This window comes from Phalacrocorax carbo, chromosome 2 (assembly GCF_963921805.1).
Source record: "Phalacrocorax carbo chromosome 2, bPhaCar2.1, whole genome shotgun sequence".
Taxonomy (NCBI): domain Eukaryota; kingdom Metazoa; phylum Chordata; class Aves; order Suliformes; family Phalacrocoracidae; genus Phalacrocorax; species Phalacrocorax carbo.
In genome coordinates, this window is record NC_087514.1 from 156,368,040 (window position 1) to 156,393,054 (window position 25,015).

Consider the following 25,015-nt stretch of genomic DNA (forward strand, 5'->3'; position numbering starts at 1 on the left):
TGGTCTTTTCCTGACTGTCTGTAGTACGATCGGTGCTCAGTTAGTCCAGTCCAAATAGAGAGAAGCACAGGCTGAATGTGGATTTTACACCTTCATCTACTGTGTTTGAGGTCCCTGTGTATGGGGCTTCCCCTTCTGTCCTTCACTCCAGCTGCTAAGGAGAATGATGACAGAGATTAGTGTTAAAACCAGCCTTACTGGAAGCATCTCCGGAGTTGGCTTTTGTAGACACCTCTGACAACAGAGATGAATGAACGACCTAGGAGCGATACAGGTTCGAGTCCTGCCAGCTCCAAGCTGTGGAGCATTGGATGGTGATTAAAGTAATGCTGTCAGATCACTTGTTTTCCTCTCTTAACGTTTGTATTTTATTGAAACAATAGAATCAAATGCAGTACCACATTTAAAGGCATGTCTGAGCTTTCCTATGTACAGCAAAGTGTTTCGGGATGCAGAAAGGCACAGGAATTAGCTTCATTTGTCATTTTCTAAGCAAACTTAGAATCAAGAGTTATAATATAGGCATTTTTTAATGCCTGTGCTGAAACCCAGGTCCTCCTGCTCGGTGCAGCTGTAGAAGGCAGCCGTACTTACAGCCTGTGTTCTGCATTCATAAAGTCCCTTTTAAATAACAGTTTACTTCTATGCAAGTCTGAGTGATATACTAATTGACAGAAATAGAACACATTTCCCAGAGTTAAACTTACTGGGTTTTTAATGCTACCAAGTTGATTACAGGTATTTTTCCCTGGACCACAGGAGATACCTCCTCAATGTCACAGTGCGTCGTCTCTGCTGGGAACACTGTCAGTGATTTGTGTCCATGGTCAGGGGAGAAGCTAACTTGTGGGGACGATCGAGCTGGTTCTGCTCTCCAGTGGTTGTACATTAGACTGTTAAAGACACCTAAATGTAAAACAGTCGGAGATCCAAGGCTGGCACACCCTGCCTGATGCTGGTGGTCTGCTGTTGGGATTCGTTGGTGCACAAAAATGCTGCGGCTGCTCTGGCGGTGGGGCCAGCTGGCACCGCTGAATCTATCACACTGCAAAACAGGTTGGTCACATCCCAGCTGATGGGTGGGCAGAGGTCATCCTGGAGCTGGGCCACAGATTGCCTTGGGAGGATGCTGCCTGGTTTGGGGCCAGGTGCTGCCCCATGCCATGGACCATCTCCTGCCATGAGAGTGCAGACGATTGGGTTCCTTCTCATGGGAACACTCCCTGGCACTGCTTAATGTGCCAGGATAGATGGAGCCTGCGATCCTTGAAGAGTGATTCCATTAATACAAATCTTACGTAGGAGGACAGCTCTCATTTATGAAATAGGTTTGCTCTTGTGTGGGAAGCTGAGGAGAGGAGGAAGATGAGAAGAGAGATTCAACCCCTTGAATGCTGACGAGCTTTCTTTATTCAAAGAGGAGAGTGAATATGCTATTGCTAAGTAACATCAAGGAAAAGTTTGCACAGGTCATTCATTGGCTGGGACACACAGTTACTGTTCTGCTGCCTCTGAAGCAGATGTTCAGTAGTTTGGTTCTCTGTAGCCTGGGAAGAAATGCACTTTGTCCTTCTGTCAGTTTTTTCAACTGAAAATTCGAATGTTAATTTAAAAAGAATTCTTCCTTTTCCCTCAAAAATGGTTTTACTTTATTATCCCACAGACATAAGGTAGGTACGGGACACAACCTGTTGCAGTTTCGTTATTGGTGAGACAAAGATGCCTCCAGGTCTCTCCAACACTGAAGTTGTTGTACACAACTCTGAAAACGAAAAAATGTTATGGGCTGTTTATGTGCTTCCTGAGTAATTGAAAAAGATAGAGATCAGCTCTACCCTCCCTCTCTGCCCAGCAACTTGGGAGTAGGCTTGTATTCCTTTCACTTTACTTGGGCTTTATAGTATCAGTTTTTAAGAATAAGTTAAATAAAAAGCCTGTTCTGTTTGCTTTTAGACACATGGTCAGAGTATCCAAGAGCAAACTTCGAATCAAGAGCAGACTTAATACTTTTGGATCACATCTGCCAACTGTTTAACTATTGCTGTGTTTCATTCCAGTCTAAACAATTACATAATTTCATTAATATCTATGGACTTGCTTGGCAGTCCCGACAATATAATGTAATAGCAGTAAATTGTTTATTATTGGTTTTTGAAGTGGTGAGCTTTTTCTCATATATATATATGTGTGTGTGTGTGTATATATATATATGAATCATTCTTCTTTTAATCCCTCTTCATTTAGCGTATAAATTATATCTAATGTTGTGTAATCCTTTTCTTGTGGTGAACCTGTTTTAGTACATTTCTCTCTTCGACTTCTGACTTCCTCAGTTGTCTGAAATGAGAGACCACACTCGGTGTGTGTTTCTATCACAGAAACTCCATGGATGAGATGCGGGCAAGAAGGAGTCATCCTTAGCAAAGATTCATTCTGTACAGAAGCTGGCTAACTTCTTAGCAGATGCATTAAATGATGCTATTCACTTTAGTTCCATTTCAGAATAAATATAGTGTGGTTTAATTTGTGGCTGGTAGGTTTCTTTTGTAAATCACATCTTCTGAGGCTATTTACATGAGATTTTCTTTTTTCCCTCTTGTTATCTTTTTTTTTTTTTTTTGGCTACAATCTGGAGGAAAAAAATCTCCCTCAAATAGATAATACATCCCACACCAGCTTCCAAATCGAAGAACAGAAAAATGGAAAGCTTTATGGAGCTGAAAACTATCAGAACCAGACGAGCCCTGGAAGTTCAGTTTCCTGCCTTGGAGGATACTTTCTTTGCATTCTGCAGTTGTGGATTTCTTGTACTACTTCTTTGCTGTATTGTCTAAAGATTTATAATATGTGACTGTGGGTCTAGGAACAAAAATTGGCAATACGTCCAAACAATATTATAAAGCTGGCAATGTAAATTAGATTTCTTGGCTTAGTTTTTTTTTTCTTTTTTTTTTTTTTCTGGAAAAGGAAAAAGATTTCAAACACTTAGGTTTAATTCAGAAAGCATTATATATCTAATGGAGATATTTTTTTACATATGAGGGAGAGAAGAGTGTGCCAGTTTATTTTGTTTCACAGAAACTGTCGTTACATCAATGTAACGCATTTCATCTCAAATTTCTGCCAGATACATGCCAAAATATTTTAACAAAGCAACTTAATACACATACCCTTCCAGTATTAAAAAGTGAAATCAACCTTTGATGCTCTTGTGTGAATGTACCAAAACATCATATTTAGTGCTATTAACCAATTTATGCTCTGAGAAAACTGCACTCATTTTGTTCAGTCTACAAGTGTGAAGGTTAAAAATAATTCTTACCAATTAATGAAACTTGCCATTTTGGGGGCAAGTTAGAGCCTGAGCAATATATGATGTAATCAGTGTAAAGAGAATTTCTGTTCTTGTACAATATGTCAGTGAGAAGATTTCCAAATCTTGTAGACCTTGCAAACTAATGTGCAAGTGTTTTCATCGGGAGCACTCAAACCTGCCTGTCTGTTGGGCATCGCAGGTTCATAGAATCTGAACAGGGTGATTTCTGTGATTGATTAGCCATTTTTGAAGTGATTTGAAAAACCAGCATGCAAGTTAGAAATGTCAGCAAAGCATTCCTCTGAAACTCAGAAGAATAAAAGGAGTTGTGTTTGCAGAATTAGCTCTTTTGTAATGCATCTTGAAAGCATTGGATTGGCCTTGAAATGTTTGGGGTTTTTTGTTTTGGGTTGTGGGTTTTGTTTTTTCTTTTTTTTCCCTGAGAAGATAAACTCATTTCGTTTATATGTCATCTGTACCATTCAAAACCAGTTTTAGGCATTAGTGTAGAGCAAATGTCTGTGGAGAGATTTCTGTCAAGAAAAGGAAATAATTTGTGGTTAATATGTGGTACGTGCTGGCACAGGCTGACTTGTTATTAGCAGCCAATGCATTTGAAAGGTTTTCCGTTAGCGTGTGATGCTGCTTTAATGCAGTCGTCAGACCTCGCAGTAATGACTTTCACAGGTAATAGCAATAACATTTTTTGTGATCCAGTTTCTTTTGTGAATGCAGTATGAAATAGTTTCAAAGTTCCAGTAGTACTGCATTTTTGGCGTACTGGCACCATTTTGAAGTAGTATGTGAGGTACATTATTCATGACAAAAATGCCTGTAAAATCTGTACATTTATCTATTGAGTTGAGTGGGATTCTCTTGAAAGTCCTAACTACAAACCTGAAATAAAATAGAAAACTTCATAAGAAAGAAATGGCAATATAACTGTTTTCTGCTGTTGACAGAGGTGCTAAATGGCAGCTGTTGGTTTCAGAGTTACTTCAAGGTGTAATTTAAAAAAAGAAGGAATTGTTTTTTAAAAAAAACAACCAAAAGTAAAGTTGAGTGAGGTCAGAAAATAAACAAGTTCATGTTACTGCTTTACACTGGAAGGAACCAAGAGGTGAAAAAGTCATTTTTCTCAAATCAGCTTTCAGTGGAGAGATAACAGCAATGGATAAGCAAGCGACATAACGAGTGTTGTCAAGATGATGGGAGAGTCTGTCTGGCCACATGGGAGTGGGATGCTGCTGGGAGGGTTAAGGAACATGATAAAAATATTCCAGTTGAATCTTTCAGTGTTGCTCATTTAAAGGTAACTCCTCCGTGCTAGCTGGTGTTTGCATGTGGCCCTTCAGGCTGACCTACTGCTCTGCTGCTCTAGGCCTGCAACACAAAGCCCTGTATATTGATTCTGAGGCAGCGGAGTGTAACAGATTTTTGGTTATTAATTTGTACTGCTGGTGCCTAGATGCTGTGCAGTAGGACTACCCCATGCCTTTAGTAGTTGAGCTATACTTTTTTTCTGAATTCAGGTATTTTCAGGCTGGTAATTATCTTTTCTTTAGATTCATGTGTGCTGCTTGGGGTGGGGTGGAGGGTGGAAGAGAAGCTGATTTTTTAAATTTTTGTTTTTCTCTCTCCCAGAATGACAGAATACAGGATGATTTTATTTTTTGCAGAAAATGGTATTCAGTTATGGTCCTAAAGCCTAAGTGAAAAGAGAAAATCAAATGTTTTGGGAACTGGCAATTCTCATTTCAACAACAGCTTCCTTTGTCTTGTTTTCATATATGCCGTTTGGGTTTTTTTTCTTCATGGTGCATAGTTCATTTCCCTCCTTTGTATACAGATTTCTCTGGTAATTATGAGAGCCTGTCTGTTTGAATTTATCATGTTTTTGGCAACCAGTGTTCATCTGCAGACACTGTTTCTGTAAAGAAATGGTGTATATGAAGCATGAGGAGGAAACTAAGGCTCTTTTGCTTCTGAGCAAGTTTCTGAGCCCAGACCCAGATGCTGCACGGAGCAGGACAGGCGTCTCCATCTGCATGGGGACACTGCTCCCTGTACCCCCTGATGGCTGTGTTACTGGCTTGGTTGTGCTTCCTCTTAAATATAAATGATACCATATGCTAACAGCAGACACTCGGTTTGTCCAGCTATCAAACCCCGTTACTCCAAAAGCATCCTCCCCAAACCTTTCCCTTCTCTTCACCCCAGCCTTTGTTCATGAGACTAAAAACAGCGCTTATAACAGGAGTGCACACACCCCCACACCCACCCCCATTATAAATATAAGGGGAAAATAGCAATTCCTCAGGCTACCAAGAGAAGCCCATGCAGAGCTGTGCCATGATGGGTACCTCCGTTTCCTCTTGGACTGCCAGGCATCACCAGGGAGAGGGAAAGAAGAGGCTCCCTGCCCTCCCCCAGGTACCTAATTAGAGCTTCAGTCTCCAGCCCCTTGCTGAGCACTCCTATTGCTGTGCTAAGTCTGGGCAGACTTCTGCTTGCAAGGCATCCCGGGACGCAGTATGGGTAAAGGGCAGGGATACCTCTGCCATAGCTCATGCTCATTTCATCTTCCTCCTCCTGCATTTTGAATTAAATTTCAATGTTCGAATTAATTAGGAAAAAAAAAAAATATCACCATAGGTTTCCCAGTGACTTTCTGTCACAGCAAGAGAAATGAGCAAAATCACAAGTGTGGTAGCTTGGTGCTCTGACTCCCTAACCCTTTGTTCTGCTCTGGTTATGAAATAAGTAGCCCAGCCTGTCAGGGAGAGTTTGGGATAGTTTGATTTCTTTTTCTTTTTGAAAAGCTGTTTTGCTCCATGTCTTACTATGACCCTCTGTGTCAAATTACTCTTGATCTGCTTAGAAAAGGAGTTGGAGCTATACTTAGGAAAAAAAATTGATTCAAGTTATTTTTCAGCATTTTAATGTCATTTATTTCATGCAAAATTCTGTCTTGGGATGTTGGTTGTATTGTTCTTGCTTATTCAAATATATGGCTAGACGACAGGAATTACTAAAAAAGTATGAGAGCAAAGATACATCCTGAAGTTCTGTGGACAGATTACATTTTGTTTTTGAAATGCATGTTACTGCATCCATCATATTAATTTTCTTCACATGAAGGTTTGCAAACTCTGGCTTTTTTTTTTTCCAGGGAGATGCTGTTCAGTGAAGCTGAGTGAGGCTGCCAGTTAAATAAACCAATCTGTTGACAACTGCTAATGGGTGGAAACAACTCTGGCAGTAGTTATTAAGGTTGGAGTGATCTGAGGCTTGTCATCCTCCAATAACCATTTAGAAAGAAATAATAACTTTTTTTTTTAGTTCCTTAGCAGCTCTCATTTCTAACAGTTCAGAAAGCAGGGTGATTTAGGCGAGGAAATGTAAATACAGGTCATCGCCAGCTGCGTTGTGTTATGTGTAGTTAGAAACATAGAGGGTGTTGATTTGAAGGCAAACTAAGCGGTTGTCAAATTCTAATGAGATATCCCAAGTGTCATTTTTGTTAAAGAAATTGTTTTTGGTTAATGTTGTGTGCTTCCTTAGATACAGAAGGAAAATTAGAGGCATTTTTGTGTTTTTAATAATTCTTAAGGGCATTCTGTTAGGTAGAGATAGAGGTAATAAAACTAATGGAAATGCCATTGGAAGCTGTAGCAGAGCTTCCTTTAATTTTGGCTACCCCAAAATTTCTATTGGTAAGAGCTTTCCGTGTGAAAACTACTTCCAAAACTGTTCAAGCTAGTTCTGAAATAAAGAGCAAGGAGGAATTTCTTTTTGCCCATTAAAATCATCCTTTTTTGATCTATCAGTACCACATAGCCGGGTTTAACCGTTTTTTTTCCTTCTCTTTTCCTGTGAAAGTATATCCCAATTTTTGCCAAGTTTTTAAACCTCTAACAAGGTACCTTTCTGGGAGGGAGTACGCAGGGTGCTCAAAGGAAATATTGGGGCTGTTTGGATAAGGTAGGAGATGGAGGTGGGAAGGACAGATGGAATCTGCCTGGAGAAAAAGGCTTGGACAGAACACAAGCCTAAACCTGTGCCTGCTACCAGGTTTGCAGCCACACCAGGCAGTCCCGACTTTACCTTGACTCATGGGAAGCTGCAGATGAAAATACAGAGTTAAACCTGGGAAAAATCCCAGTATGAAGTGTCCTGGCCTCTTTCCTTCAGCTCTCTGTAAGACACGTCCTCGCTGAGTTGATTTTCTGGCCCCTGAATCGAGCCAAGGGGAAACAGCACTCCGTCAGGCTCCGGTCTCCCTTCCTCTGCTCGGCAGAAGTCACCTTCGTGCCTGGATTATGAAAATGCATTTCCAGTGTAACTGTTAGGGGGAGGAAATGCCAGGCGAAGTTTGGGACGGTACCGTTAGCTGGAATATTAATCAGCTCACGTCGGGAAGCCATTTGTGAGAATGGTGCTGTTTTTTCAGGGAAATACTGCAAAGCAGCTGCACACCTTCTAATGAAAATACTCATATTGAGTCTTCTTAAAAGTTGCCTGCCTTAGGGTTTCAGCGCAGGACAGACTTCCATATCAGATGAACACAAGCAAGGAATTTGGGGGTGAAGTATCTGTTCTCTAAAATTTAATGTGGGGACTTTTAAAAACAGCACACCTTTTGATGTGAACTCTTGACTTTTTTAGTTGGCCTCTTACACATAAAATGCTTTGTATCTAATAAAAAAATTCTCCCATGAAGAACATCTGTACCATCTGATTATTTATATACTATATTTTCCTCAGTTAGGGCCTGTCAGAGCTCCAAGGTCACACAGCCATCTTCCTGCTTAGAAATCCCTGCTAACTATTTAACCTTGATCTTCACTTTGCAGTGCTCCCGCGAGCGTGTGACTTGTCGTGGAATAACTTAGCATGCTGAATCTGTAGTCATCGCTGCAACAGGCAAAGAGGGGATGTGGTTATTTATAAAGCCTTAGGCCATCACACAGTTTTAATAGACGTTCATTTCCATTTGGATACTAAAAATATGAATCTCAGCTGCAATATAATCTGATTTTTGGATAATTATAAGAAAAGCTGCCTTTTAGAAATACCTTTAATTATTTAAGAGATCTAATTCTGTTTTCTCCATAGGTACAAGCTCTAATTAGTTTCCTCTTACTATGAATTTTTTGGCACTTGCTTTTTTCTGAATGATAAAAGATCATCTGAATAAAATTTTGCTGTTGTGAGGAGGAAACAGTGCAAATTTTAAGCATATTTTTCTAAGTTGCTTTCTATGCACAGGATAGTGAAACAGCCATGCAGGGCACCTGCTTCATCGCAGATCTTTTAGCGTCTGCAACATTAGGCTTGAATTATACTTCATTGTATCACTTTGAATTTTTTTGTTTGTTTGTATGCTTTATGCAGGGCTTTAAATTGTGCTTAAATTAGAGTATATTTTTTAAACTTCTGCCTTCCTAGGATGTTGGCTCCTTTGGCTTTATTATCTCTTTTTTTTTTTCTGATGTCTATCTTTAGTTATTCCATGTAAAATAAATTTGTTAGTTGGATCAGTTTGTGTGCTACAGTGCACTGTAGCTGATCTTCTTTTCCTCTGAACACAAGAGTCAAGCGCTGAAGGAAGCAGGAGCGATACAGTGAGCTTCAGACAGGTGCTGCATAGGAAACCTGAACCATTGAAATGGCAGGAGACACATGACTTGCATGTCTTTGCAGTCATCAGGGGAGAGACATACTGGTAGTTGTTAAGGGGGAAAAGAGAGGAAAAGGATTTACAGTGACAGCAGTACTCCAGTAGCACAGAGCAGCATAGCATGCTGCCCTTCAGATAATTTTTTTCCTATTGTTTTATATTCTGTTCCTTCAATCCATAGTTTGTTTTTCAGATGTTGCTGAGCATCTGCAGCCCTTCTTCAGGTGGAGGGTTGTGTCTGTGTGTGGACACAGTAATTGTAAAAATCAGACCTTTGGTATTTAGATGGGAAGGGGCAAATACAGCAACTGGGTGTTCTTTAGCCTCATAGTCCATATATTCAGTGGATTGCCATTTTGTAATTGAAGATTTTAACCAAGTTTCAGCCCTTCTTTTGAAGAGGCCAGAATGTCAGGGTGCCTTTGGACTTGCAGGTAAGGCCCTACATTTACTGCCTTTTTCCTATATGACTGAGGGTGCCATCACTTCTGGAAACAGCAGTTGACTGAATATCCAGATGACTTTTTCTGTGATTTTATAAGTCACTACTTCTACCATATGGTGGAAACATTTCTTGAAAGAAGGACAGAGTTGGTGGAGTAAAAAGAAATGCTCCAGCATCCCCATCCAAAATAGTACCTTGGCAGAGCATGACAGAAATAGGATGTTATTCAAATTCTTCTTTCCAAGAAGCTATTAATGTTGAGCATTGTAGACAGACAGACTCACCTGGTGTTTCACATCCTGCTGGGCTTCCTTCTCTGCTGCTCAGTCCTACTCTCCAACTTTTCTAAAGGAAGACTGCAGAAGAGGCTGAAGCGGAATTGTGTATCTCACAGTGCCACTCCTGAATCATCCTCACTTTATCCTCAGTAAATCTGACGTAGCCTAAATCTGAACTGAATGAAACTATCCGGAGGACTTCCAGTGTAAAAGGATAAAACATATGTCCAGTGAAGAGCTCTCTAGAGCCTATTACTAGTCAAAAACATTTTTTTCTTGCATTATAGTACTTTCCAGTCAATTCTCCCATTATGCAGCTTTTTATGTGTGCATAATGGGAAACAATTAACCACCAGTGAAAATCCCAATAGCCCTTTGGTAACTGAAATTTCAGATACGTCTCGTGGCAAACCTAAGCCATGGGTCTGTTGAGAAAGGCTGACACTGCCATCTCTTCCTAATGGGATGTGGTGCAGCAGAAATAGTTGCCACAGCTTTTCAGTCCTGGAGAATAGCCTGCTGGCACGCTGTTCCTGTGCTTAGGATGGAATTAGCCTTATTAATAGAGTGATTTTATGAAGCAAGGATTCCTTTTCGAGTCTTTGTGGCCTACTGATGTGTTTAGGACTTCATTTTGCTTCTTCCACTTATAAAGAGCTAATATAATTTCTGTGCATATCTCCATATGTATATGCATGATAAGGTCCTTTGGAATAGTTGCAGGCCACTGCCCCAGCTTCATCTTCCCCTCTCTAAACAAGGCAAGTTCCTTCCATTTGCTGATCATGGGCTTCAGGCCCCGATCACCTTCTGGACCCTCTTCCCTTCTTCCTCTTTCCTCTTGAACTGGGAGAGGCTGGCAAATGGTCACAGCATGGCCCAAGTGAGGTCAGTCAGTGGGGATCGTCCCGTCAGCTGCTGGCCGGGCTCCTCCTGATGTGGCCCAAAGTGTGGTTTACTTTATTCACGCCAAGCACTGCTGGTGGCCTTGCTTTTGTCAAGGTCTGTTCCCAACACGCCGTGCCGTTGGGTTGCTTCTGTGTGTTCTCCAGTTGAAAAACACGTTTGCATGACTGCACTACTGCTTGGGGTGCTGAGACCAATGATCAAATACTCCTAATGTTAAATCTTCATTATTTTAACTCCTGATCTAGCTTAAACTCAGTTTTTTCCCATCTCTACCATGTGTCATTGTAAGTGAGTCTGTGCTTCAGAAATGGTGTTAACTATGGCTTATATAGAAGTACTTTTGCTAATGCAGATTTTTGGCAGAGTGAACAGTATCCTTTCAGGATAAAACTTCTTTCTTTTGAGGTTTTCAATTCTAGTGAGTGGAAAGATTGAAAACCTTTGGAATTAAGCAGATCTTTGTTTTCCAGCTAGCAGGGCATGAAAATTACAAGCCGAGGGAAAGAGAACGAACAGTTTCTAAAATGGACAGTTGGGAAAACCTCCCTGAAAGATTTTATTAGAATTGTAATTTTTCTGTCATTATCAGGAGTTACTTTGAACACTAGTGATATCAAGTAGTAATAAAGAGAGCTAAAAAGAAAATTTTAAGATTTTTAAAACATTTACAGTACGGTGAAATATTTGGCCTAATTTGCATGCTGCTAATAGCCGCTGTTAAGGAACACAGAGCTTTACAGCAGCTTTGGAGAGGAGTTGCAAAACATTAAACTTAAAAAATTCCCTTTGATCCCTTCTACGTGTGTTTATGAACAAGACGGTACCAACCTCCAGAAGTTCCAACCCGAGCTTCTGCTGTCACAAAGTAAGGGTAACCCCTTGCTTACAGTAATTTTTAATAGGTTTAAAAATGAGCATGCAGTAATTAAGTCTCATTTTATTTCTTTGAAGACAACTACAATCTGTCTAGGTGTTCATAATTGGTACTAAAGATTGTGTTCTGGGCCAGAAAGGGAGTGTTTTCATTCTATGATTTCAGATCATCAGGAGGTTGGTGGGGAGGAGCTGTCCTGGTATCTTTTAAGTTGCAGAAAATTTCTCCAGGGCTGCAAAGTAACACAGTTTAAACTGATAATAATTTTCTTTACTGAAAAGCGGTTACTAGTCCAGGAACAAAATCTTCCCCAGCTTTCAGTGACTGTCACTTCAGGAACCTGTGTTTGGAAGAAGGAAGAGGTTTTCTCCAGCTCTTGGCATTTGGGTCAGTTTGGGAGGTTAGGATAGCAGGTGAATTTAGGTATCTGGTGTCTAGATGCACCCTGAAATACTTCTTGGTGCTATGACCTGTGTGAATGTGGTATTTGTGTGTCAGCATTCTAGGTCTCAATATTCTCTTGTCTTCGGTGATGTGTGACAAGGATCAGCTGGATGTGTTACAGAAGTACATCTGTCCAGGTTTTGTTAATATGAGGAATTGCTGAGCTGGTCCCATACCATGTACCTCGTAGGGCTTCATTTACGCAGTAGTTCATTTCCCTATGTCTTATTCTAGAGTTTTAAACCCTTGGTGAGGTCCTGCTAGCTTCTATTTAGAAAAAAGGACGAAGTTTGCAGTATGTGGGTTATTTTCACCGTTAACCCTAAGCCCAAGCAGAAAACAGGAATGCTAAGTGGGCACGGAGGACTTCCACAGAGATAGCCAGGAATACTGAATGGCCATAACATGCAGCTTGACGTACGTGCAGGCCAGCTGGTAGCAGCAGAGGAAGAAGGAAAACTCACAAACCAGGCATTTTCTAGAGCAGGAAGGCAGTGATTAAAAGCAGCCCCATCGCCCTAGCAGACAGAATCTCATCATTCCCCACTGACACGAGAATGGCTGTGCCCCTCCCTCGATTCTCGTCCACCCCAGGCGCCGAGGCTGGATGTTTGCCCACTGCTGTCAGGACAGAGAGGGGACTCTGTTTGTGTGCCATGAGCATGGCAACAGAGGACTAGACGACGACTCTGGTTTTTCCGTACCGAGCCCTTCCTTGCAAACCAACACTGGGTGCGGGAGTAGAATGGGAGGAATGAAGGTCTGGTAGAAGTCCTCCGGCAGCCAGCCAGTGTCCCAGCTGGAGACCTCGTTTTATTTCTCCCTTTCATGGGAGGTACCACTGAAAGGGTCCTGCTTAAAACTCTGCTAGTTCACCGGTGTTCTGCGATGGTCTAAGTGTCACACCATGAATACATGATTTAATAAGTAACCAGAGTTTTAAGCAGATTATACAGACAATTGAAAAACACAAAAAAACCCAAAGCCTCAAAATAGCTTTTTTCAATTTTCACTGCTTGAATAGAGTTTTAGAAGGATTTAACCTTTGTTCTTTGATCATGACACAAAAGAATATATACATGCAAACGAGGAGGCTGAGGTAATGATTATATGCAAAGATGCTGCTAAGTATATAATTAAAAACTGCCCCGTGAGACACCCCCAAATTTTATATCCTAATTTTATTTTACATTGCCATTTAGGGGAGGGATGAATTCACCTCTCCCACGCACTTTTTGCACCTGTTTCGTATAATGGGCAGATTCAAAATCCGTCTTTGCAGGAAGTCTGCTCCATGTTATTCAGATAATATAGTGCAGTATTTGTTAACCTAAATTTTGGCACCCTCAGATACTTCAGTCTAGACTAATCGGCTGCAGTACTTAGCATTTAAATTATCAAGCATTGGGGTCTGTGAAAATTGATCACCCAACATTTGATACTAATTCTTTTTTTCCTACTTCTTCACTGAGAAAATTGCAGCAGTTGTTCTGCAAACCTTGAAGTGAAAGAAATAAATATACACTTAGGGCCACACTTACGAATGTCAGGAATAAATTTTTATTTTAGGGCATCGTTATTTTATGTGATGGGATGCTGAAACCAGGAATTCTCTAACTTCTCTAACCTCAGAATTATAAAATATATTACATTGTAACACACATCACATAAAGTTATATGTCAATGAAGTATGTAAAGATGAAAATATTGATGAACCAAGGCAACTCTATGGTAGTCCTTGTAGTTTCTGTCCTGTCATCAATATTTTTGTTCTCCTACTCATAAGTTCTACATTTTCTTCCCTAACCTGAATTGATGTCTCTTTACATTATACATCCTGCAGAGTAGGGCCTTGATACCAGCCGAGATGTCTGTGGCAACGCAAAGACTAATAGAATTTCAGAATATAATACCAGCAACTCCGCAGATGGTGCTGCAATAAAATGCAGCAGCCAGGTTTATCTACTGACAAAGGTGGGAAATTTACTTTTGCTGGGATTTTCTTTTCCTAATCCACAAGTTGCTGAATTCTTTTGAAATAACTTCCCCTATAAAACATATTTTTCCTGTAGAATCTGACCATCAGAAAGCACTTAGGTGTGCTTGAGATACAGCAGACATCCATTGCTGGTCTTCCCAGGCAGGAGCATTCTCAGAGCTATTAGCAATAGCACTGGTGGTGCATGTGTTCATTGCTTCTCCATCTCATATACCCTTTTTTAGGAAAGGGAGGTAGGGTTGAGGAGTACCAGATACGCTTATTGATCAGCAGCGTCTAAGATTATGTCTAGATATCAGAGTGCTTCTGTGACCCTTGCTCTAGTTGCATAGGTTCCAACGATAAATGCATCTTAACAAAATGGCTGTTTGCACTGATAGACTCAAACAGGGAAATAAAAAATTTGCCTTCTGTAATTATGGCATTTGACAGAGAACTCTACTGATTGTAGTCAGAGCAGATTTCCAGCTGAGATTAGGTCTGAGCTGTGAGCTTTGTGTTTGGGAAGAGGGTTCCTCTGAACACTTTGAAAGCTTTACCAGAAAAGCAAACAGGCCATCTGCCGAGCCAGGGGTTGCAGAAGAGGAGGACAGGCCGTTGCACTGTCTGCAGTTACCTGCTAGGTAACCCAAATTATTGCTCTTCAAGTTGAAGTATCACCAAAGAGCCGTGCTTCTGTGCTAGGTACTATATGTTACAAAACCCAGTTTTATTTCTAGCCCTTTATGACTGAATAGTTGTCTCCCTTAGTCAGTTCAATACTTCTAGTGTTCTGTGCCGTAAGTTATATACTTGCATTTCATTAATGCTGCTGGCAATTAATATAAGTGGAAGAGCTGCAGTCCATCATAGCCACATCTCAGATGTCTGGTCAAATGCTTTCACGCTCTTTGTTTGCTATATTCTCATGTGGCACAAGATCACTGTGCCTGCAGTACGCTGTTGGCATTGGGCTGCCCCATAATAACAAACAATTTGTCACTGGATCACTTGAAATAACAGCTTGTCTTCTCGTACAGCACTGGATTTTTAGGAACATGGTCTGTGTGAGGAGCCAGCTCTGTGCTGTCCCCATAGCTTTCGCAGGGCGTGGGGGAGGCTGTGGATGTGAGGACCAGCTGGGCACTGGGAAAGGAGGCAGGAGCCAAAGCGGGGCATCTCAGCGCTGGTCCCCAAAGGCTCTGGCTGTGCCGTCGTGTTCACAGTGCGTGGCTGGGGCTTTGTGAGCTCTGGAGGAAGTGGCCAGCTGCAGGACAAGCTTTAGTTTGTGAATACAGAAAATAGAAGGCAAACGAACGTGGGTGTTTCATGCACTGGGTAGCTGTAATTACAGATTTAGATTCCTGGCAGCACTGAATGCACTGGAGAAGCCAGAGCCAGATGGGTAGAGTCTCCTGATGTCTACCAGGAATTGTTTCAATGCAGTTTCCCAATATCAATCACCAATTTGTGTAGCTCTTTTTTTTTTTTTTCCTAAATAAGAGCAAATAAATATCAAACTAATTTGCCTCACACAGCATCTCTTCATTACTGTTAAAACAGTGGCACATGAAAAGAAATTGGAATGACTCCTTAATTTATCTATGGCAATTGCTGTTTATTTCTTGGGGGAAGAGGAGATGTCTTCCTTTGTAAATATTTCAGCTATCTCTGTAGATGTACTGCTTTTCTGGCCCACGTCTCTAGCATGTGAGCGTCTTGGAAATGATAATGTAATTACTGTTGTAATGGAGCTCAGGTAATAGGTGACAGAAAAATGCCATTATTCACAGCCAGAGGGCAAAATCCAAAGGAGAGGTGATATGATTTCTTAAGGTTGTACAGGATGATTGTGCAAGAAAAAGATTTTGAACTAGCTTTGATAATTTTGTACCGGCCCTTTCTGGATCAGTTGTGAGAAGAAGGCTTAATCCTGTCCATTCTCAAGGAAAGCTTTGCCATCCATTTCAGGATGCACTAGGAATGGCCTTCATGTTTTTTTTTTTTCTTTGTTATATCTAAGGTTTGGGCACATGCTGTGGAAGGTAAGGTAGGGTGTAGACCACCAATATGTGAATGAACTGCCTGAGAATACGGGCTGCCCTATGAGAAATGCGAGTTTTTGTGTTCCACCTGCATTCTTGTTTCTGCCACACTACGCAATGTACTCAAGTACTATGAATTCAGTGCAATAAACCCTGTACTGATGTATGTGCATTCACTCGTGCACAGAAATACAGTTTTAATCACATTTCTGAACTAGAACAGAAAAAGTAATTTCTAGAGTATGTTGTCTGTGGGTTTTATAGAAGACGGTTTTGCTTTTTTTTGTCATTACTGAAGACCATTTGTTTTTCTATGCAGCAGTGACTGTAACAAAGTATTGACTGGTGTTTTGGCAAGATTCTCAGTATCCAAAGCAAATTAATTATTTCCTCTTCTTGAGTATTATGGACTGATGCTCACTGCCACTGAACAGTTACTGTAAATCAGTGGGTAACAGGACTGAGTATATATGTGAGCACTAGATTGGTAACGGAGGATCTTCCTTGATGAAGGCTGTTTCTATATGTAACTGTCATGTTGGCAACCTTCCTGATCTTGCTTGGAGTGCAGTCCTTGTGGCAAATGACCAGTGACTTGAGCAGGTGGGGGTTTGACCCTGTGGCTTTTCCTTTTTGGTTTACTTCCCTGTGCTCTGGTGGTTATGTGAGAATCTCACCTCTCTGTCTCTGTGCTTTTAAGTAAATCACTAATCCTCAAGGTGTGGTGAAAATTTTGAAAATAGGACTTTGGCATATGCTAGAAGTTAAGCAAGGGAGGAGGAATTTCAGCATGTTGTATCTCAATCTCATAATTTGGAGGTTGAAGCCAAGATTATTTTTTAATGCTGACAGTAGCAGTATTGCAGGACATAAACTAATTGCTTTCTTATTACTGATGTTAGGGAATTTTAAAAAATTAAGCTTCTCAGTTAAAAATGTGTAAATCCTTATTCAGCTTTGGCTATACTGCCTGTGCTTCTGATCCTGGCGAGGGGGGCCAAGATAAATAGAGCTGTGCTGTTCTGTGAATGACCCGTTTGTGGCTGAAGAATTGGCAACAGTGTTATGAATCAATTTGCATGAAGGAATTACTGTGAATATCTAATTACTAGAATTCAGGCGATTTTAGGTGTCCAGAAATAGTATAGGAACAAAATATGTCATTGTTTTCCCCTCCTGCCTGCAGCTTGTAATTGTGTTTTGTAATTGTGTGTAAACAAGTGAAAAAGAAACAAATGAAACAGTGTAATTGTTTTTCACTTGTTTTCATACACAGTTTAAATCCTAGGAATAACTTGGAAATAATTCATTACACCTGTTCCATAAGATGGTTAATCTTTATGATTCAGAGGGACTGGCTATATGGTCGATCGCATAAAGAACATCTTGTTTCTCTTTTCTTGATCAGATTATTTTTTCTGCAACACCTTATGGTCCATGGTTAGAGAAACCATAGCCATCAGCTCAACATTTTCTTTGTGCAAACATTTGAATAGAATACTTTTCCATGCAAACAGCCTGAAGAATTAAATAGAAGCATTGCAGAAAGCAAACCAAAAATTCCTAAATTCTGTAAAAGATTTTCCTTAATACTATCTTGAGCAATCAGGACCAAGCTCACTATTTTCTGAATGTTCCATAGAGCTGCCTTCTTTCCTGATGTGGGTTTGTAGGCTGGAATATCATTAATTGATGCACTGAAGCTGATCAGATTAAAACATCAGACTCAGTCGAGCCTTCTGGGGCACTCCTCTTACGGACTTGTTCAAGACTGGGCACAATATTCTAGAAATGTCAGAAATGCTAGATAGAGGATGTCGTGGTTTAGCTCCAGTTGGCAACTAAGCATCACACAGCCACTTGCTTACTCCCCCCCCACCCCCGCTAGGATGGGGGGAAGAATTGGAAGAGCAAAAGTAAGAAAACTCATCGATTGAGATAAGAACAGGTTTTTTTATTACTACTACTATTATTATTATTAAAATGAAAACAACGAGAGAGAGGAATAAAACCCAGGAAAAACAAGTGATGCAGCAACTCACCACCTGCTGACAGATGCCCATCCCATCCCTGAGCAGCGATCGCTGCCCCCGAGCCAGCTCCCCCCAGTTAACATACTGAGCATGATGTTATATGGCATGGAATATCCCTTTGGCCGGTTGGGGTCAGCTGTCTTGGCTGTGCCCCATCCTGGCTTCTTGTGCACCTGGCAGAGCATGGGAAGCTGGAAAGTCCTTGATTAGTGTAAGCGCTACTTAGCAACAACTAAAACATCAGTGTGTTATCAACATTATTCTCGTACTAAATCCAAAACACAGCACAAATGCCAGCTACTAGGAGGAAAATTAACTCTATCCCAGCCAAAACCAGCACAGAAGTAAATAATAATTTCCGTAAGCCTGCTGGCTACACTTGCTAATATAGCCCGTGTGCAGTCATCCTTCTTTGCCACAAGGGCATACAGCTGAGTCACTGTGGTTCTCAGAACCTTCAGGTCTTTTTTGGTAAAGCTGCTTCCTTGCCAGTCGGTCCCCACTCCATATATTTGCATAGAGTTATTCCGTATGGGATGCAGGACTCCACACTTGTCATTACTGAACTTCAGGAGGCTCCTATCAGACCATTCCTCCAGCCTCTTGAGGTCCCTCTGAATAACAGCCCTGCCCTCTAGCATTTTGACCACCAAGCTGGTACCATCAGCTAACTTGCTGAGGGCGTACTCTGTCTCACTGTTCAGGTTATTCAGGAAGACATTCAACAGTGTTGGCCCAAAGTCAGTCGCTCAGAGACTGCTAGAAAATGGCCACTCATTGGACATTGTACGACTGGTCACCATACTTTCGAGTCAAAGATACAGGCAATTTTCCACTCACCATACCCACTTTTGTAGTCCCTGTCTCACCAGTTTGGCCGTGTGACTTATAGGAAAGGTGTGTGTCCCAAATAAGGGACTCTTGATCCTCTGCCCTTCTCTTCCCACCCCCAAAGCCTCTTCCAAGCAGTAAGAAAGAGCCCTAGTTCAAGTTCATGAGAAAGATAACTCCAGAGAAATAATTCGTTTTGAGTCAATGTTAAATGCTTGATGATGGGTGTTCCAAGTACAGCATGTACACCACAGTCACCGTGCTGTCTGGTTGAGGGTCAGGTCCAGGATCTTCATCAGAGGCCCCGGCTCTGCAGCTCAGGTGTGCAGACACACTCACCCCAGTTTGATCTCCCTCTTCTTGGGCAAATACTAATTTACGTGTCATCTGGCAAATGAAGATTATTTTGGCAGTCATTCGTCGCTAACGTGACCTCTTCGAGTTTATGTGTCCGTCCTGTTGATTACACGGACAGGGCTTCTGTTGCCATTGCTCCTTCCCCTTAGCAGCTGTTCCCAGGGCTGAGGCTCATCACCAGTCTCCTTGGCCAAAATGAATGGGCAGGATTGTGTCTAAAGGTAGGTGTGGTTGCTCAACACCAGGGGGCAAAAGCTTTGAGACCAAACCAATGTGGACACTTAACGCTATATGCTATAATGATGATCATATGAATATTTTACACAGCGTATGTGAGTTACAAGTACTGATCAAGAAATTTGGCCAAGGAGAGTTTAGGAAAAAACAAGTAATGTGAGTGTTTTCTTGCAGTCTGTTTAAAAAGTATTAGCCATGATTACCTTTGCCTGCTTACATTTTATTTCTTCTGGTCACTTCAACACCCCTTCTCCACTTTCTTCCTATTATTCTTTACGTTACTTCTGCCATTAGGTTTCACTCCTGTTAAGAACAGGGCGTGTGTTTTTAAATACAGTTTATTCTGTTAATGTATGTGTGAAAGGGTTGCAGCGGTTCGCCATTTAGGTATTGGAACCATGGAGATAGTCCAAGGACAGGTATCTACATTTCTTGTTAATAGTCTACTCAAAACCTAATTTAGGATAACACGAAAACTTTGGTTGAATCATAGTGGACTGCAGATCAGGGCTTGCTGGAGCCATTTCGGTCGGTTCCAGCAAAATGAAAATGCTGTTGCAGTTTATGATACCAAACAGGTCTTGCTTACTATGGTAACTTGGTAACTATGTGGCAGAGCTCAAGTTTATAATAGAGCAAAAGCTCTCTGGAATGTTTACAGTCAGAAATAGATACCTCTGGACACTTGGACATGCCTGTAATTACCCAAATTGAGTATCATGCTTCAGGAAGGTAACTCCCTGGGTGTGTCGCTTTGGGATTTAACTGAAAGGTTCAAGGAGACACTTCTAATATTTACTTTTTTTTTATATGAGTAGAATTCAAACATCAACCACTGAAATAGTGAAATTTCTTTAAAAAATACAGTTAGATTGTCAACCTAACAGCAAAGAATTTACAAGAAAATTAAAGTTGCGTAGGCATGAAGAGCTTTTAGAGTAGCAATCCATTTGGAAAGCATTTTATTTGAAAGAAAAGGAAAAATGAGCAAAAATAATGTATTTTTAAAGACAACGTATTTCAATGCAGTGGAATATAGACAAATATAGACCAGGCTGTAAATTAGACCAGTATGGCTGGTCGTCTCTCAGATGGAGCTGGAGCACTGGTCCAGGCTACTGAGGTGGAGTTTCCCAGTAGAGGTACAGAAGTGGTGCCTGAACACATGATTTAGGGAGTAAGAAGTTGTGTTTAGGAACACTGTCATAAATAGTTTTCATTAGTATCGACATGTTTGGGTCATCTTTATATGTATGGAAGAGCACAAATATGTTAAGTATTTAATAAATACATTGAAAAGTTGGAGAGATGGGTTTGGAAATGCTGCATTTCAATGCAAACCAAACAAAGCTCCCAAAGAATCCTGCACGTGCTTCATCCTTAAATCTAAGCACTGTTCTCTTTGAGTCAAATAATTACAGTTTCCTTGGTGATCTTCACGTGTTGAGCACTGAACATTTAACTTTTTGTTAATCCTTTTCTATTGTAAAAAATAGTGTTCTTAACAAGAATCAACAGTGCCTGCCAAAGGCATGTTATTAAATAATGGGTGGTCCAAGGGTAGGCTTCTGAGCTAGGGTATCCAGAGTTTTTTTGCTTATACAGGCACTTACTGTATGTACTATATTTACTTACAGATATTAGAAGTTACTAGAAATTCCGTGTTCCCATTAAAATAAGGAAATGTCCATATACTGGTCTGTGAGATTGTGACTGATTGTCAGAGTTTGGAATCTGCAGATATCTGCATATACCTAAAAAATGAAAATAGAGGAGCTAAAAATTTGTATATGTGTATGTAATTTCTAAAACCCATGTCTTTTGTTTATTAAGAAGTTTTACTCTTTATAGAATTGCTACTTATGAATTCTGGTTTTTTATTTTTTTATTTATCTGCAAGTAGACTTCAGTTTTCAGCTATTCACGTGTGAATATTCTCTTTAAACCCCAGGAACACCATAGTAATCCTATTAAAAACCCTTAGTTCTGTATATATGTCCCAGTGCAACTGGAGGAATATTCTGTGCAAATAGTACTATTCTTGACATAAGATGGAGAGGAACAAGTTGAGTTTGAGTCCAGGTGGAGGCCTAGGATCTGGCTGTTGGGTGAAAATGTTTTATTTTGCAAAGGAAGCAACTGTAATGTGGTGGTGTCTGAAATCCTTCAAGTACAAATCCAATAACATTAATCTTATAAAGTACTTTTTAGTGCAGCTACTCCTTTACTTTCACTATGTTGTTTGTCCTTATCCTGTGCAAAAAAAGAAATGTGTCCAGAAATGGTGTTAATCAAGCTGTTGGCAGCAACATGCACATAAAGAGTACGCAAAGAGAAGAAAGGTACATGAAAATGGAAAGTGGGACAGAAATAAGTTTGTCTCCCAGACACGACAAGACATGCTATCTGGACTGAAGGGCTTGCAGTCTAAATTTAGGTAATGAGAAGCAGCAGTTGAGAGAAGAGGAAAAGAGAGGGCAACGATGCAAAAGTCATGCAGTGTGTTCATCCACGTAAGCGTATGCTCACACCTCCATGGGGTATGAAGGTGTGAATTCTGAAGATTAAGTTGCAGTCATGATGCTTTTTATTTTCCCTTAAATACTACGAATTTGGAGTGAGATTTAGAGCCCCAGAAAGGGAAAGGGAGGTGGAAGAGTCCAAGGGTCGGAAGTGGTTAGAGCAGATGGGCAACGGCCGGGGAAGGTTGTCTCTGTTGTCTCCAGGGAAGCTGAAGGTCCCAGCAGGACAGGCCAGCTGCAGTTGTAGCTGGAGGGCCAGGGACTGGGCAGAGCTGGGGGTCCGGCTTGCTGTGCAGCCGCCCTTTATGGGAGAGACTGGAGACCCAGGCAGGCCAGGTGGGCCCTGTGCTCACCTCACGCTCTGCGCACAGGATTTCTTATTTTTGTCATCCTTACGACTGGAGAGGCCACCTGAAACAATGGATAGAATGAAATATGGGACCTTCTTGTATGGATGCTCATCACATCAAAGCAGATCATCAGGAGAAGAAATCAGAGCTGATCTGATTTTTTCATCACATGCAATACTGGAACGTGTGCCAAAATGGACCATAAATACAGTCACATTCATGTTCCAATATGCTGAAAGCAGAAATACTTTTAATGGACTTGAGGAATCTGTAGGATATTCCAAGTCCAAAGAAATTTAATTCTAAAAATTCAGTTTGAAGGCAATTCTGTCATGATGCAGCTCTGCCCTGGGTGGGGAGGGGGAAGATGCAGAGACCTCCTGCATTTGTTTTTTTCCCCCTACCTTTCTTCCTCTGCCACGTTGGCCATGTAGATGCTGTATCCCAAAGTAACACCCCCCCCTTCCCTCTCTGCTGATTTTTCAAACACTTCAGAGCCCAGACACTGGCTATTCCCTGCTTCCTTCCTTTAGACAGAGCTTGTGAGGAGGTTTCTGCTAGAACTCGGATGGGGCAAGTAGCGGAAAAGATGCTGATCATAATTTAATTTTGTGATGCTCACTAAGAGGTGACATGTAATTAAGTCACCATTGTCTTGCATAAACTGTCAGTCGGTAATGGAAACATAGTTAAGTGTTACAGGATTTCTTTTGTTAAGTATTCAGCGTATTTACGTAGCCTTGCAAAGACAATTAAAATTGCTGGACATTTCCCCCATCCTGGGAAGTAAGGGTCTCTTAGTTATCTACCCTCAGATCATCTGTATCACAGGACTTAGTTTACTTTTTTTTGTTCTGTCAGCTTTTAACACTGTCTTGCTGTCGGAACAGCTCCTTCCTCCCATCTTCTGTCTCTTTACTAAGCCATCAGATGGCAGCAACTCCATCATTAACTATCAGAGGTGGAGGAGCAAGTTTACTTTAATATCTTCTTTGAAGCTGACCCAAGAGGAACGGAGTAAGAGCTGGGGCAGCTCCCTGGGTGGCACTTGCTGCCCCGAGGTCCAGAGCCAGCTCCCTGCACGCAGCCAGCAACGGTTGCATGCTTGCGTAGCTCTTGGCTGCAGAAGAGAGGCTGGCGGCTCCCACCTCGCTAGCAGATCCCTTTGGAAACGTCTGCTGTGATAATACCTTCCTAGCAGCCAAAGGAGGAGCTCCTGGCAGAAGGATGATCTGCGTGTGGCATGGGAAGGTGTGGCGCTTTGCGTACTGTGCTGTAGTAAAGGTTCTCTGTAATCACCTCTTAATTATATCGCATTTAGTTCCCGACCTGTTTTCTTGGAGCCTCTAGCCACGATTTGTTGTTCACTTTCCCATATCCATCTGATAAATGGTGGCATAGATTTTTTTTGTTAGAGCCATTAGCTGATTTCCTTCAATCATCTCCTGCTGCAATTGCCGATTTCTTAATGATGAGAAACGCTTGGCTGATACGTGGTTGGCAATCTGATACTTGCTTGTAATTATGAACTAACAAGATTATGCTTCCTTAACATTCGTGATCTTTGAAAGAGTAATCTTCTCCCAGTCATCTTCTCAACTGAAAAAAAAGTGAAATAGTGGCAGGATTGAGGAAAGGTTGTTCCAGAAAGAATTGCCCTCGGGGATCCGGAGGAGCTCTGCACTGAGAGCTGCTTTTCTTCTTCCACCTCCAGTGGTGGCATTCAGAAGCACATAATTTAGGACATTAATATTTTCCTTAGATATATATTTCATAAATGGTGGAGGCCCTAGATAAATTCTTAATTTTCTGCTATAGTTTGAAAGATCAGTATACAATACCGCTTATAATTTTGCAACCTTACAAGTTCCCACATACCATGACAGTATGTCTAGATGAAGCGTGTAGATAGACTTGCAAGCATAGCAGAAGATTAATTGCTCTAGATTTTCTTTAAAATATCATTAATGATTCCTTAAAGATGCTATATGCTTGCTGCAGCTCTTGCCAGAAGTGCTCGCTAGCTGCGTTGACCAGTTCCTGCTGAAAGAAGGGAAGCGGGGGCTCGCTGCATTCCCTGGGCAAAGCCCCCTCCCCGTCCTGAGTTGCAGGTCTCAGAGCCTTTATGCAACAAAGCTGCCTGAAGAAGATTGCAGGTCACTTCGCCAGTATTAACCCATGCACTTTTCACACCTCTGGCAGCATGGATAATCCATGGGGCAATAAATCTGCTTCTCCGAGTCATATTTTTAAGGAATGCTCGAGCTGAGCCCGGAAGAATGAATGTACCTCTATGGCCAGGGACTGTGGCAGGCTGAAAATCATTCTGCTGTTAATGTTTAGTTGTCATAATGGACAATGTTTAGCTCCTTTCATCACTGGAAAACCAACTGTTTTCAATTTTTCCCAAATCATCTCTCCTCAGACTGACAGTGCAGTTCAAGAACGCAGCCTGGAAGCCTGGCTTTGTGAAACATGGTTACTCTGCGGAGCTTGCAAAAAAATAGAAACACTTGCACTGTGGGGCTTTTTCATGTTTTTGTGGACACCTAATTATTTTAGTAGATCTGAATTGGAAAGGGCAATATATATATATATTAAAAAAATATATTTTATATATATTCCTTGTCCCTGTTAAGTAGGAACTGAATATTGCAGTTCTGTAGAAGCACTGAAATAAGAAATGGATCTACTTGTTTACTAGTTCAACTGT

At 41.1% G+C, this 25,015-nt stretch overlaps 1 protein-coding gene across 4 annotated transcripts in view; it reads left to right on the plus strand.

Annotated features, from left to right (window-relative positions):
• The window catches only part of DIP2C (disco interacting protein 2 homolog C), a 333,846-nt gene that overhangs the window by 105,478 nt on the left and 203,353 nt on the right, over positions 1-25,015 (plus strand). The gene's annotated exons all lie outside the window — the stretch shown is intronic.